General features: G+C 40.1%; 1 pseudogene; it reads left to right on the top strand.

Moving 5' to 3' along the window:
• Nucleotides 1-4,241: 4,241 nt before the first annotated feature.
• LOC117037144 (26S proteasome non-ATPase regulatory subunit 10-like) lies at nucleotides 4,242-4,962 on the top strand (annotated as a pseudogene).
• The last annotated feature ends 7,757 nt before the right edge of the window (nucleotides 4,963-12,719 follow it).

Below are 12,719 nucleotides of genomic sequence, written 5' to 3'. Positions count from 1 at the left end.
GGGGTAATCAGGGGTGCTATAGCCTCTCCAACATGTACAGCTTATGAAATTAATTGCACAGTTCAGCTTTCTCCTGTGTGCCCAGAAATAAAATCTAAAAGCGCTACAAAGCCTTTGAAGAGGACACCAATAGGTCACTGGCCAGTTTCACGTTTCATGAGGATTGATTACTTTTCTACCTGGGGCTGGATAAGGAGACCATTGAAAGCTACATCGTTGCTACATTTGGGCAGAGATTTTTAGCATCCCACAGACCTGGAGACCACTTTGCCCCCTGCGAGGTTTTATTATTACACTCAGTTAGCTAAATAAACGTGTAATTTGTAACCTCTGGCATAAATTACCTATTTCACAGCCTGCTCCAGAGCATGAAAGAAATCAGGGAGAGACAAAGAGATTCTTTCTTGTAATTCCATCCACTGCAGGCGAATTGATGAAGCAGCTTATGCAGCTCATTAATTAAGTGAGCTGACCCCTGAAGGGTAATACACAACATCTGGAAGTGTCCAGTAATCTAAGCAAGGAGACGTAGATGGGACTGGCTGGATTGCAGCTCAGCTGAACAGAGTTTACTGTTGCTGAGAGCCTTGCTACCTTCTCAGAGCACCGGCCTGTATCAGCAAGCAGCACAGGCATCACCAGGGAGGTTAGGATGCAGATTCTTAGGTCCCACCCCAGACTCACTGAACAGAATGCGCATTTAAAGATCCTCAGGTGGCTCACAGGCAAGGTGAAGTCTGGAAAGAACCGGTTTCAAGGAATGATACAGAGATGAACAACAACTCCCAGGCTATCTGAAGTCTAAACACCATAGATCTGAGAACATATGCCTGGGCATTACTTTACATGAGATCTGGAATCACACCAAAAGGATACAAATGCTAGGTCAACCTTTAGCTTTCATGCGCCCTTGGTAAATTGTCAACCTCTGTGGCTTCAGTGAGATAATAATGTTACTTTCTTAAGAGAACTGTGGTATGCATGCCAGGCTCAGAGCATGTGGCCTGCAACAAGCCCTCAATATAAGTTAGCTTTTAATATTACCATGACATGAGGATATACATACTTAAGGCATGATTTGGGAACGCATAACTGAATCCAATGACCTCCACTGCCAGCCTTGATTATACGATTGATTGCTGACCCTCTGCCTGCCTCCTCCTGGCTCAATTCTTTGCAGAAAACATGAACTCCCTCAGTGGCACTGTGTAAATCCTAAACTCTCCTCTTGCCTTTGAACGCAACTGTGGGAATAGCTCCTTTTTCTAGGTAGCTTTTTTTTTTCTTTGAGGCGTTGCAGCTTTTAAAAATAGGCCGAAGTGGAAAATGTGCTGGTCTTTGCACAAATTATTTCCAACTCAGCAACGCAGATACTCAACTGGACCATTTCCACATTTGGGCATCTCAAAGGAGCTGACACAGAGGGGAAAATCCTAAAACATGGTTTTTGTTTGTTTTAATTCTAGTAGAAATCTGGCTAATCCAAAAGCCACAGTTTCTAAAGTACATAAAAATAGTGACTTTAAGAATCAGGAGGGATGTGGGGACATTCCTGACAGGTGGTCTTGGGCGTGGAGAACCACGATGTTCCATCTAATCGATATTCATACAGGGTTGTCCCTCTTCCACTTCCAACTATTTGATCCTATTTTCTCACTCAATTCCTTGATATACTGTCTGCATTCCAGAAAATAAACAAGTAAATGAACAAAAATCTTATCATAATGAGAGGATATTAGAACATGAGAATGAGAATTCCGCATAACTCAGTAGGTACAGATGAAAGAACTCTGGGTAGTGATAAATGAAAGGGACTTTACCTTATATACATCCCTGTACCTTCCTTTACTTCATTGTAAAATGGGTCAACTCATCTCTGCTTCATAAGACGGAGGCAAAATTCTTACAGTTTACGTGGGAGTATCTGCAAACTTTAAAGTAGGTCTTCTCAAACGCTATAGTGGGTGCGAATCACCTGGAGTGCTCCTTTAACACCTATTTCTGGGCTCCACCCCTGCTGATCCTGATTCAGCAGTTCTGGGGAGGCTCTAAGAATTCACATTTCTAACAGGCTCTCGGTCCATGTTGACGCTGCAGAGCCATGGGTAACAACTGCACCAGGTAGCACTGATCCAGACCATGTTTCACATTTGTTTCACTCCTTTTCTACTTTTACTGCAACAAACATAACCAAAAAAGGGGGGTAGGGAGGGGGGAGTCTAAAATGTTCTGGTTAACCTTTGTCAATGGCTGCATATGAATATCTTAGTTTTCATTTCTATTTGTCTATTAATATTAAATATGGGTTCCTATTGCCAAGCCTGGCCCTTTCCCAATATTCTGGGTGGAGTGGTTTTGGGGGTCATATGGTATAGGGTTAAGAAGAATAGGACTGGGACGGGCTCTACAGTGGAATTCCTGCTCGGTCAATCTTCTAGTTGCATAGCCAAGGTCAAGTTACTTCATGTTTCTGTGCCTTGTTTTTTGTTTTTTACAAAATAGAAATCATATAAGTACATCCCTTTTGATGTTTTTGTGAGGATTAAATAAATAAATATAGAAAAAGCATTTAAAACAAGATTTGCCACAAAGTCCTTCAATCTAAGTTGGGCATGATAATAGAGATGAGGAAAAATCTCAAATGTCAGGATGCCTCTGTTTAACATTTTAAAAATGTTAAAGGCATTTTTTTTCCTTCATGATTTGTATATAAATTTCACTTGGACTGAAGAGGTTCAGTATCCTTATTTTTAAGAGATGGGGAAATAGAATCTCTTGGGATTATTTGCCCCACCCTCAAAAATGGCAGAATCAAGATTTGTTTCCCAGACTTATCCTACTCAAAGCCCATAGTTAGTTATTTATTTATTTGTTTGTTTGTTTGTTTTGGCAATATGCATAGTTTTGGAGTATGGTGCTTGATGAGCTCTTTGAGGCCAGTCTATCACATTTCCCAAAACACTCTCCTGAAGACCCATTGAACCCCACAAAAGATTTATTTGACAATATCGTGAAACAATTCAGGAGGCCCAACCATATACCCTTTGACGGAAATAGAATCAGATGCATCTGTTAAGGGCCACTGTTCTCCGTGTAAAACGCTGAGGCGATAATGAAGGCCCTCACTGAGAGGGGTGAGTACATGTTCAACCAGAAAGCATTAAAATAAGGATTGCGCATAGGACCAGAGCTTCACTTCACACAACAGTAGTAGGAATTAACCTCACAATTCTATTAATAGAAATATTTCAAAAAGACTCCAGGCTCAAGAAAGAAGCGAGAACATACATATTTCCCCCTTCTTCCTATGAGCTCACTGAAATAGAAGTACAGAAATAAGCTAAAAAATAAGCAACATTAGCTAAGAGAATGGAGGGTGCGGAGAGGCCACCAATGAGCCAGAAACTACAACAAAGTTTTAAAGATTAAAACCAGTTGGCATGTTGACATACATAATAGGCAGAATAACCATAGCCTGTAATGTGTTAGGAGGAAGTGGCCAAAGAGATGAGTACACATCTGCTGTAGAAATTCTAGAGGAGCTCTGGACTTAAAGACGGCAGATAAGCAGGGTTACAACAAAGATTATGTGTGTGGATCTTTTATAAAGTGAACTGAGTTAGTCAGCGACCCCGTCACACCCTACCACAGCCTCCCACTGAGCACAGACTGCTTGGCATTTTGCTGAAAACTAGTAAGACAGGGCTTCTAGAAGGAAATTGAGTAAGATGACTGCACAAAAGCTAGGGATGTTGATGCCTCAGGGAAAAAAAAAAAACTCCTCATTTTGACATTTGGGGCATATGCATCATGATATTCAGCAATATGCCTGCTCACTTGAGAGCTGAGGCTGTCAGCCTCCTGCTCCACATGGCACCCAACCAACCTGCTCAGACAGGAAGGAGCTCCAGCAGAGTGTCCTACAAACACTTACAATCCCCAGGTTTATGGGGAGAACAGGTATGTGAGACACTATGGGAAGAGAACAAGAGGCAAAATTTATAAAGAAGAAAAAAGGAAAATAAGACAGGAAGAAATAAAGAAATAAAATGATAGGCACAAACAAGATATCAAAATAGAAAATTGTGTGTTTGAGGCGTCTTTAGAGTGGAACACAAAGAGCTACAAGGTAGGACTGCATAGGCAGACCTTCTTAGGGTAATCTAGAATTGGTACTAGGTTGGGTATGGCTCATCAGAAAGAAGTAGGAGGCTTGCTGCAGGAGACCCTGGAAAAGCAAAATGGACCGTCGTGTGTCTAACCTAATGGCCTGCAATCTGGCCTAGAGTGGGAAGCTGGAGAAGTTGAAGGAAATGATTCTGGCCGATAAATCCCTGGCTACTAGAACTGACCAGGACAGCAGAACTGCACTGCGTCGGGCGTGCTCAGCCAGACATACAGAAACTGTTGAATTCTTGCTGCAATTTGGAGTGCCAGCAAATGATAAAGATGATGCCGGTTGGTCTCCTCTTCGTATTGCCACTTCTGCTGGCCTCGATGAGATTGTAAAAGCCCTTCTGGAAAGAGGTGCTCAAGTGAATGCTGTCAATCAAAATGGCTGTACTCCCCTATATTATGCAGCTTCCAAAAACAGGCAGGAGATCACTGTCATGTTACTGGAAGGCGGGGCTAATCCAGATGCTAAGGACCATTATGAGGCTACAGCAATGCACAAGGCATCAGCCAAGGGTAACGATGATTCAGATCCTCCTGTACTACAGAGCATCCACAAACATCCAAGGAACAGAGCGTAACACTCCTCTACACTTAGCCTGTGACAAGGAGAGAGTAGAAGAAGCAAAACTGCTGGTGTCTCAAGGAGCAAGTATTTACATTGAGAATGAAGCAAAGACACCCCTGCAGGTGGCCAAAGGTGGGCAAGAGAATGGTGGAAGGTTAAGCTTCTTGGCTTTATTCTTACTTCATATGTTTTGGGGTTGTCCCCATTGTCCTGGAAACTAATGTACTGACAACATATCATTTATGAATGATGAAGTCTTTTTTTTTTTTGTCACTTTCAAAATCTTATAAACGTTTTGATTATTGTTCCTACTGAGGTATTTGTTCTAAGCTTACAGTTTGCTTTCCAGGCATTGAGTAACTGTTGAGACTGTTCTAATATTGTTGTATATTACTCCCTATTGAACTTTGGTTAATTCTGAGGCTCTTGTGAGTCTGCAGCACTCTCCTATGCACCCTCTGTCCCTTCTGAAGCAGAACAACCCCAACAGCATCAGGCCAATTGGTCTGCAAATGTTTTTAGGTGGATTCTAGAATGTTCCTTTTCTGCTGTTGAAACACATCCTAACTTGTTTTTTAAGCTCCTTCAGAGGCCTAGACAAAATTTTAATTTTTTTCCAACAGTATATTTAATTTACTTTTGTTATAGGAGGAATACTTATATATTTTAGAGGACCAAATTTTCAGTTGGAGGGCCTGCTTTCCATGTTTGTTATTCCTAAACGCTAAAATAATGAAAAATGATAGCCCATGTACCCATGTATCTTATTAAGGAACTATTTCCCTCCATAAAATGTTTTAAAAAGGAAGTTTTAAAGTACCCTATATTAAACCACACTGTACTGAAAAGAATGGCAAGCTTGTTAACGTACTATGTAACAAAAATGTGTTTTGATTTTTATTTCAAAAACCAAAAAAATAAAATGTTGAGAGTATAAAAAAAAAAAGAAAAGAAGTAGGAGGCCTAGGACTCTAAATGTTTACATTTAATGGGATAATTTGGGTATCTTTCCTCCTAAATCCTTATATCAGATTTCAGGAAGCAGATGGAATAGTTTTGGTAATTGGGCATTAATTTTTGTGTCAGTCTCAACTGGTCAGATAAGAAGAACCTAGTCACGATAATTTCTGAGATTAAAAAGTCACCATTACTCCACACTTACAATAGATACATAACATAGTAATTTGATTTTTTAAAAAGTGTCAATTAATTTTTATGGGTATATGAATGGATAACTTTAAAAATAAATTCCAAGGGATGCTCAGTACTGATCTCTGTGGACCAGTCTAGCTCAGTACAGCTTTTTCTGAGTTCATTCCACCTTACTTTGGATTTGCTCCAGGGCTCAGCCAGCTTCCACAATTTTTTATTTCAAGTCAAATATTTTACAGTATTTTTATTCTGTGTCTGTTTCATTTTTTGCTTGTTAAATCATTTATTCATTTATTATTTATTCAGATCCATTGAATTGTGAATGGTGCTAACGGAAGTGAAAGAAGAAACCAATCCCTTCCACACCAAAGATTTACACTCGAATAAGTTTTACACTCCAAACAAGTAATTACCATATCATGTAAGATAATAAAATAAGCCTCCCTTCATTCATACTTTCCTTCCAAAATGTTCTCCCTTGGTTCCTGTAGGATACCGCTTGCATTCCTTTTCTCTCACATCTTTCCTTATTTTTCATTCTTGATTTCTCTGCTCACTTGTACTGCCACTTAATTTCAATGTGACGTTAGAGTTGGTATCATGAACTGATAATAAGGAAGTATTTCCTCTATTGTTTTTAGGGGCATCCTTTCTAGCTGAATTGTCTTTCAGTTTGTATGAACATTCTGAAAGATAATTGCCTAATTTTAGTTAAAGAAAAATGACAAATACAGTATGTTCTTATGATGTTTATGTAGTGGCAGCTTTTCAGCGAACATGTAAACTTGGCAGTTTTCATCTCAGAAGAAAATAAAAGCTAGACAAGTACAGCATTGCATTAGACAATGAAAAATCTTGAGAATATTTGGCAGCAAATAGAAACAGGTTGGTGTAGATATACTTTTAAGTTTGGGTTGCAAAATTCAGTACCACCGCCAGGATGGAACACAGATCAGGATCTGAAGCTCCGACTGCTTGTGGGGCCCCTTGCCGCTCAGAGAGGAATGCATAGGCGGCTGAGTTGTTGGTGTTTTCCTACCTGTGATCACAGGGCCCATGATGTCAGAATCTCCCTCCAACTAGTCCTGCTTTCTGTTGACTGACTACCACCTAAATTGCAATCTCCACACTTAGTTGCCCCTGACACAAGCCAAGTCAATTATCCATAGCATGGGCACCTTGGCTTCACCCAGTTCCAGTATGTTTCTCCAACATTCTGATCCTAAAGTGTGAACGCCCAAATGCTGATATGTGTCATAGCAAATGGGAGCCAACGGGCTGTAATTCTCTGAATTAGCCATTTAGGAAGTCAGAGGGGCTAACGTTTTTAAAACCCTTATCTTTGCAGGTCCACATCTCCCAGAAAACAGAATGGTACGAAACAAATCTACAACAATTACTTTTCACCCATTCTTTAAATACAAATTGTGACAAAAATGTGGGCAATTTATGCATGTAAACTGCTCTCAGATCTGTTTTTGCCCATTTATTCCCGCCTCCAGTGCTGCAGTACAAGCCCTGGTCATGTGTACTCTGGAATGTGACTGCTACTACCTGTTAAGTCTTCTTCCAACGTCCAACCCAAATAGACAGAGCAGCCTCTGTAAAATACATCTGATCATGTCTGGCTCCCCATTGCCCTGGAGAGAGCATTCAAATTCCTCCATGTGGAATTCAAAGCCTGCCACCATCTGGTCACAAGCAATCTTTCCTCCCTCTTGCTCCACATTTCCCCCCAGCTTGCTGTGGTTTTCCTGTGTTCCCCATATGCTAACTTCCAGAGATCCCCTACTCCCCTGTCTTTACTCAAACTTTTGTTTCTCTGCCAGGGATTCCTTTTGCTTTTCCTTTACCAGCTATCTGTGTCCTATATTATCCTTGGTTTAAATTTGGTTTCTATAATTGCCCTCTTCCAGTAAGTTACACATTTTTCTTTTCCTTCCCTAAAGCTCCCGTGACAAGACTTCTTCCCTTTAGTCCTGCTTCCTCTCCTTCTCTTCTGAGATCTCTATTCTGTATGCGGTGATCCTCCCTTTCCTCCCAGTGCATTTTTTCTATCCATCTGTCAGGCCTCAGCCTGTAAACCATCATTGTAAATGAGTCTTTCTCCCATGGTTACTCCCAGATAGGGTCACATTCCCCATGACAATCTAATCGCATGTTAACTTATCTTTCATACACATCACATTCGAAGTGAAGGAGCAGTTGTATGGTGATTGTTGTCTGTCCTGCTGGACTTAAAGCTCCGTGAGGTCAGGGGGAGTGACTGGTTCCTCGCTTTGCCTGGAAATCGTCTGGACTTGCGTGGAACTTACTAGCTATTCACTATTTGTTGGAAGACATCAGGATTCCTAATTATAATAATGATGTAAATGGATATTTATAACACTTAAATAAATATAATTACTGTAAATATTATTTATTATAATAAAAGTATGTTGTAACTTAATTATCATAAATTGCCAAGTGACTGTCATTTTTTACACTAAATGATTTACTCAAAAGACTGTGTCTTCATGAAGAATCATAATTTGGGAAAATTTTAAACTCATGGGAGAAAAGGCATGTTTTGATTTTTTTTAAATCTCTGAATTATAGACTGTTATGAAATTTGACTTATTTTAAATTTACAGAAACTGATATTAGTGTCCTTTGGGACTGTTATGTTTAATGGATACAATAAGAATAATATAAAATAATTTTCTTGTTTATGTGTACATTTTTGCTAAAGCATCTACAGCAGTGTTATCTAATTAAACATGTCATCCTAAAATATGATTGGTGGTTTTATTTGACTATCAAGTAGATTTGAACTAATACACACACAAATCAAGCACAAATTCACATATTTCTACTCAAATTCTACCAATTCCTATCAAAAGGATGTTAGTTGGGTATATTTACTTATGTTTAAGCCTCTAACACATTACCAGCTACATTTTAGTCCATTAATACAGTCCTAGTGTTGACCGAATAATTTCCCATGCACCCTACATATTTTCCCATGACAAAATATTTGTTGCACCTCCTTTTTTAGAATGGAAGCTCTTTAAAGAAAGGGGAGTTTTTAGCATTATTGTCACAACTGTAGTTTTTCAGTACATTGCTCAGAGCAAACACCCGTGAAGGTTACTAGGTCCAGTGTGGACTTTGGGCAAAAGTATCATGGCCCTCACACTTTTGGCATCTTGTGGAGAAGTGTCCTTGGGCTCGGGGGCAGCTGGATATGGTGTGGGGCTATGCAGCCCAAAGACCTATACTCTTCTTCTTTTGTAGAACAAGCATAAGAGCAACATTGCCTGGGTGCCATTAATATTTGGACTTGGATGTTAACAGGTCTGAGATAAGGCACCAAAGATTTAGGGCAATGCTGAGAAATAACAGACTCACATCACAGCACATGGAAAACTAAGGGGCGGTGGGTCTGTAGAAACTGAGTCTGGGCACAGCCCTGTCCTCTAGGAAAAGAAGCCCAGCACACTTACATTGTCACTGGGCAGTCTGGGCTGAGCCCTGAGGCAACCCATTAGAAATTCTGGCTGCTATCTTCACGCACATCTTTGTTCATAAACCCTTGTTTTCATGATGACTGAGTTGAGTCTGGGCTCACAATACTTTTTTTATTTTCTTTCTTTCTTTCTTTAAGGCACTGAATATGTGGTGGCCTGGAAACTCAACTTGTTAACAACCAATCAAGAGAAATTGGTCTTTCAGTGATAATTATCGAGATGAGAACAGGAATGACAAAAGGCAAAGCAATTACTCTTTTGTGAACATCTGCTCACACCTCTCACATCATCTATTCCTACAACAGCCCTGTGAAGGAGGTATTACTGGCCCTCTACAAAACCAGGAAAAGGAGAATCTGGTTCAACAAAGGCCTCCTCACTGGTAAAAGGCAATCTTGTCTGATTTCAAACCTCATTTGTTGGGCTGATTTTTCTGTTGTTCCCTTCAAAGTTATCATTCACACAAAAAGGTTTGTTTTTATGACAACGACATAAAGTGTTTGGGTCAATAATTCAGTGTATCTGCAGGCTCCAGACAATATGTCAGTTACTTCATTCTCTCTTACCTCATTTGATCATCCTGTCTCCAGTGGATTTTCTGCTCAAATTCTAATGAAGCCACAAGTCAGTGGTTTTCAAACATTTTTCAATTAATGAGATCCATTTTTAAATTAAAGTCTAAGTCAGAAGTCCTACCTTCTCTTCATCAAACACAAGCTGCCCTTGACCAGATTTTGGAATACTGATGCTTCATAGAAGATGGAATTTGAAAGCCTCCGCTTGAGTCAGAGGATTCACTATAGAAAACAATTGAGCATGTCCCACTGTGCGTGTTCTGGTTTCCTAGGAACTCTGTCTTGGACAGAAGGCCCTGCCCTGTTGGAGAAGTGATGACAGCTCACAATCTACTGAGCTGTTGCAGCAGCAATAGGATGAAAACATTTTCTTTAGAGTTTCGACTCACAAAATGGGAGAATCAACCTAATTATCCCCGAACGCCTGTTACTGAAACTCAGTTGTATGGTGTGCAAATGGTTTATGTCATAAAAATTAGGCTCTCTATATGTCTTGTGGAAATTGAACTAATCTCACCTTGACAATAAACTCTTAGGCAGTCACATGGATTTGCCATTTGACTCCGTTTGTCTTCCTGATCCATTAATGGTGCATTTATCATCAAATGAACTGCAGATGATTTACTGCTGTTTGCCTTCAGCAGTGGAGGTGACCAAGGGCTGACATTAGCTGGTTACTCTCACCACAGGACAGAGACTCCCCAGGCACACAGGAAGCTTAAAAGAGTCTGTGAAAGAGGAAAAGAAGAGGTGCAGCAGAAGGCAGACACCAAAACAGAAAATGAAATTACTGAATACAGTTAGCCTTTTTATAGTGTTTCTGCCAATGTGAGACGGCAAATACAACTTCTCTTGTTGGCCACCCCACAAAGCATCCTATAAGTGTTATCTTATCCTGTATCAATGGGTTTTGCTTATGGAATTTGTCCCTAAAGCCTAAAATGGAAATAAATATCATACTTCTCTTTATCACTTGGAAGGAAGAAAAAACAAGAATTCTGTGATTCCCATGTTTCCTTGGCTCCAATTTATTATATGAAACATGGCAAAGATACCCAGCCCCTGCAATTTGGTGGGTTAATCAGAACGTCTTCCAGACATCATGGCTCTTTCGCCATTACACCCATACAGTCCCTTTCACCTTTAAAACAACACCAAGAGCAACAAAACAAAACAAAATAACACGGACACTTCTGTTCCTCCTAAGAGTCATCCAGTTTCTTCTTTCATAACCAAACAATAAGCCAACCCAACTCCTTCTCCAAATCACCAGCTTTGTCCTGGATTCTAAATCTTGACTTCTCTTTTGCCCTCACCCAATTCTCCCTTCCAAATAAGAGCACAGGACACTGCGTCAGGAGCTCTGTGGGTGTCATGAAGATTTTAGACAGTTTAGGGTGGGTCTCAACTTGCCCAGAGTTCATGGAGTTATGTCAGAAGTATCAGTGAAAGAAAGAGGAAATCACATCCAGGCAGACACTCTACCTGAGTCATAACTTCTAAGGTGGAAGTGAGGCATAATCGAACTCCGGGAAGAAGCAATGAGAAGGAAGCCTGGATCCAACATGGAATTTCTCTACTCTTTTAAAAATTTTACTCATTTTAATTTTCTTCTAACGTCTCTTCCTCTTCTTATAAGGGCAGTAATCCCATCGTGAGGACCCCACTCTCGTGACCTCACCTCCTAATACCCTCACATTAGGGATTAGGGCCTCAACATAAGAATTTGGGGGGACACATTCAGTCTATAACACTCTATAACCTCATACAAACTACTTAATAATGCTGAAACTATTAAAACAGGGAATAACAATATCGCCTTCAAAGAGCCATCTTAAAGGTATCCTGTGGCACACTGCTTAGAATAGTGCCTCATACACAGCAAGAGCTGAAAAATACTTTGTTGTCTTCTGTTTTCTCAGGAAAATATATAGCTATCTCTCTCTGGGGTAGTGCTTAATTAAAGGAGTAAATACAACCTAGAATGCTTAGGGAAGCATATGTATAGTCTACGGAAGAGGTGGATAGGCTCATTCTCTGCACTGGTGATTCAGCTCTTGGTCCTTCTCCTGGAGTAGCCTTTTATAAAGGGATGCATACCCAGAGGATGCCACCAGGGTGTCATTGAACCATAGAACACCTGTGTCCACTTATAGCATCATATTTTAAGGTTATTGACAGATTTGGGAGCTTCTAGAGGAAGATGACCAGGTTAGGAAAAGTCTGGAAGCCATAGGAATGGGTGAACAACATCCCACAAGTCAGGTTGCTAGATTTAGCAAATAAAAATATAAGAATTCCAGGAAAATCAGAATCTCAGATAAAACAACAGATATATTTCACTATAAATAGGCATCATGCAATATTTGGGGCCTACTTATACTAACAAAGTATTCCGTGTTTATCCATGATTCACATCCAAGCAGTATCATTGTACTTAATTAGGCAATTCTAGCTACAAAGAGCTTCTTGTCCTTTGTGGGAGACACATGAGACAGAGATGTAACGTCACAGTCGTGAACCTATATGTGTGTCGATACTTGAATGGTATGAATTGCTGGGTGCACACACTTCTGAGTGACCAATGGGAAAGCTCAGGATTCAGTGGCATTATCTGGGGAGAATTCCTCTACTTTCTATAAAGAAATTCATCCATACTAATGTAAGCAAGGAATAAATATTACCACAGAATTTCCTAATACCTGTAGCCTCTATCCTGTGGTCATCTTAGGGTTCCCAGAG

The sequence above is a fragment of the Rhinolophus ferrumequinum genome, chromosome 17 (genome assembly GCF_004115265.2).
Source record: "Rhinolophus ferrumequinum isolate MPI-CBG mRhiFer1 chromosome 17, mRhiFer1_v1.p, whole genome shotgun sequence".
NCBI classification, from domain to species: Eukaryota; Metazoa; Chordata; class Mammalia; order Chiroptera; family Rhinolophidae; genus Rhinolophus; species Rhinolophus ferrumequinum.
This window is presented reverse-complemented; position numbering and strand designations above follow the sequence as displayed.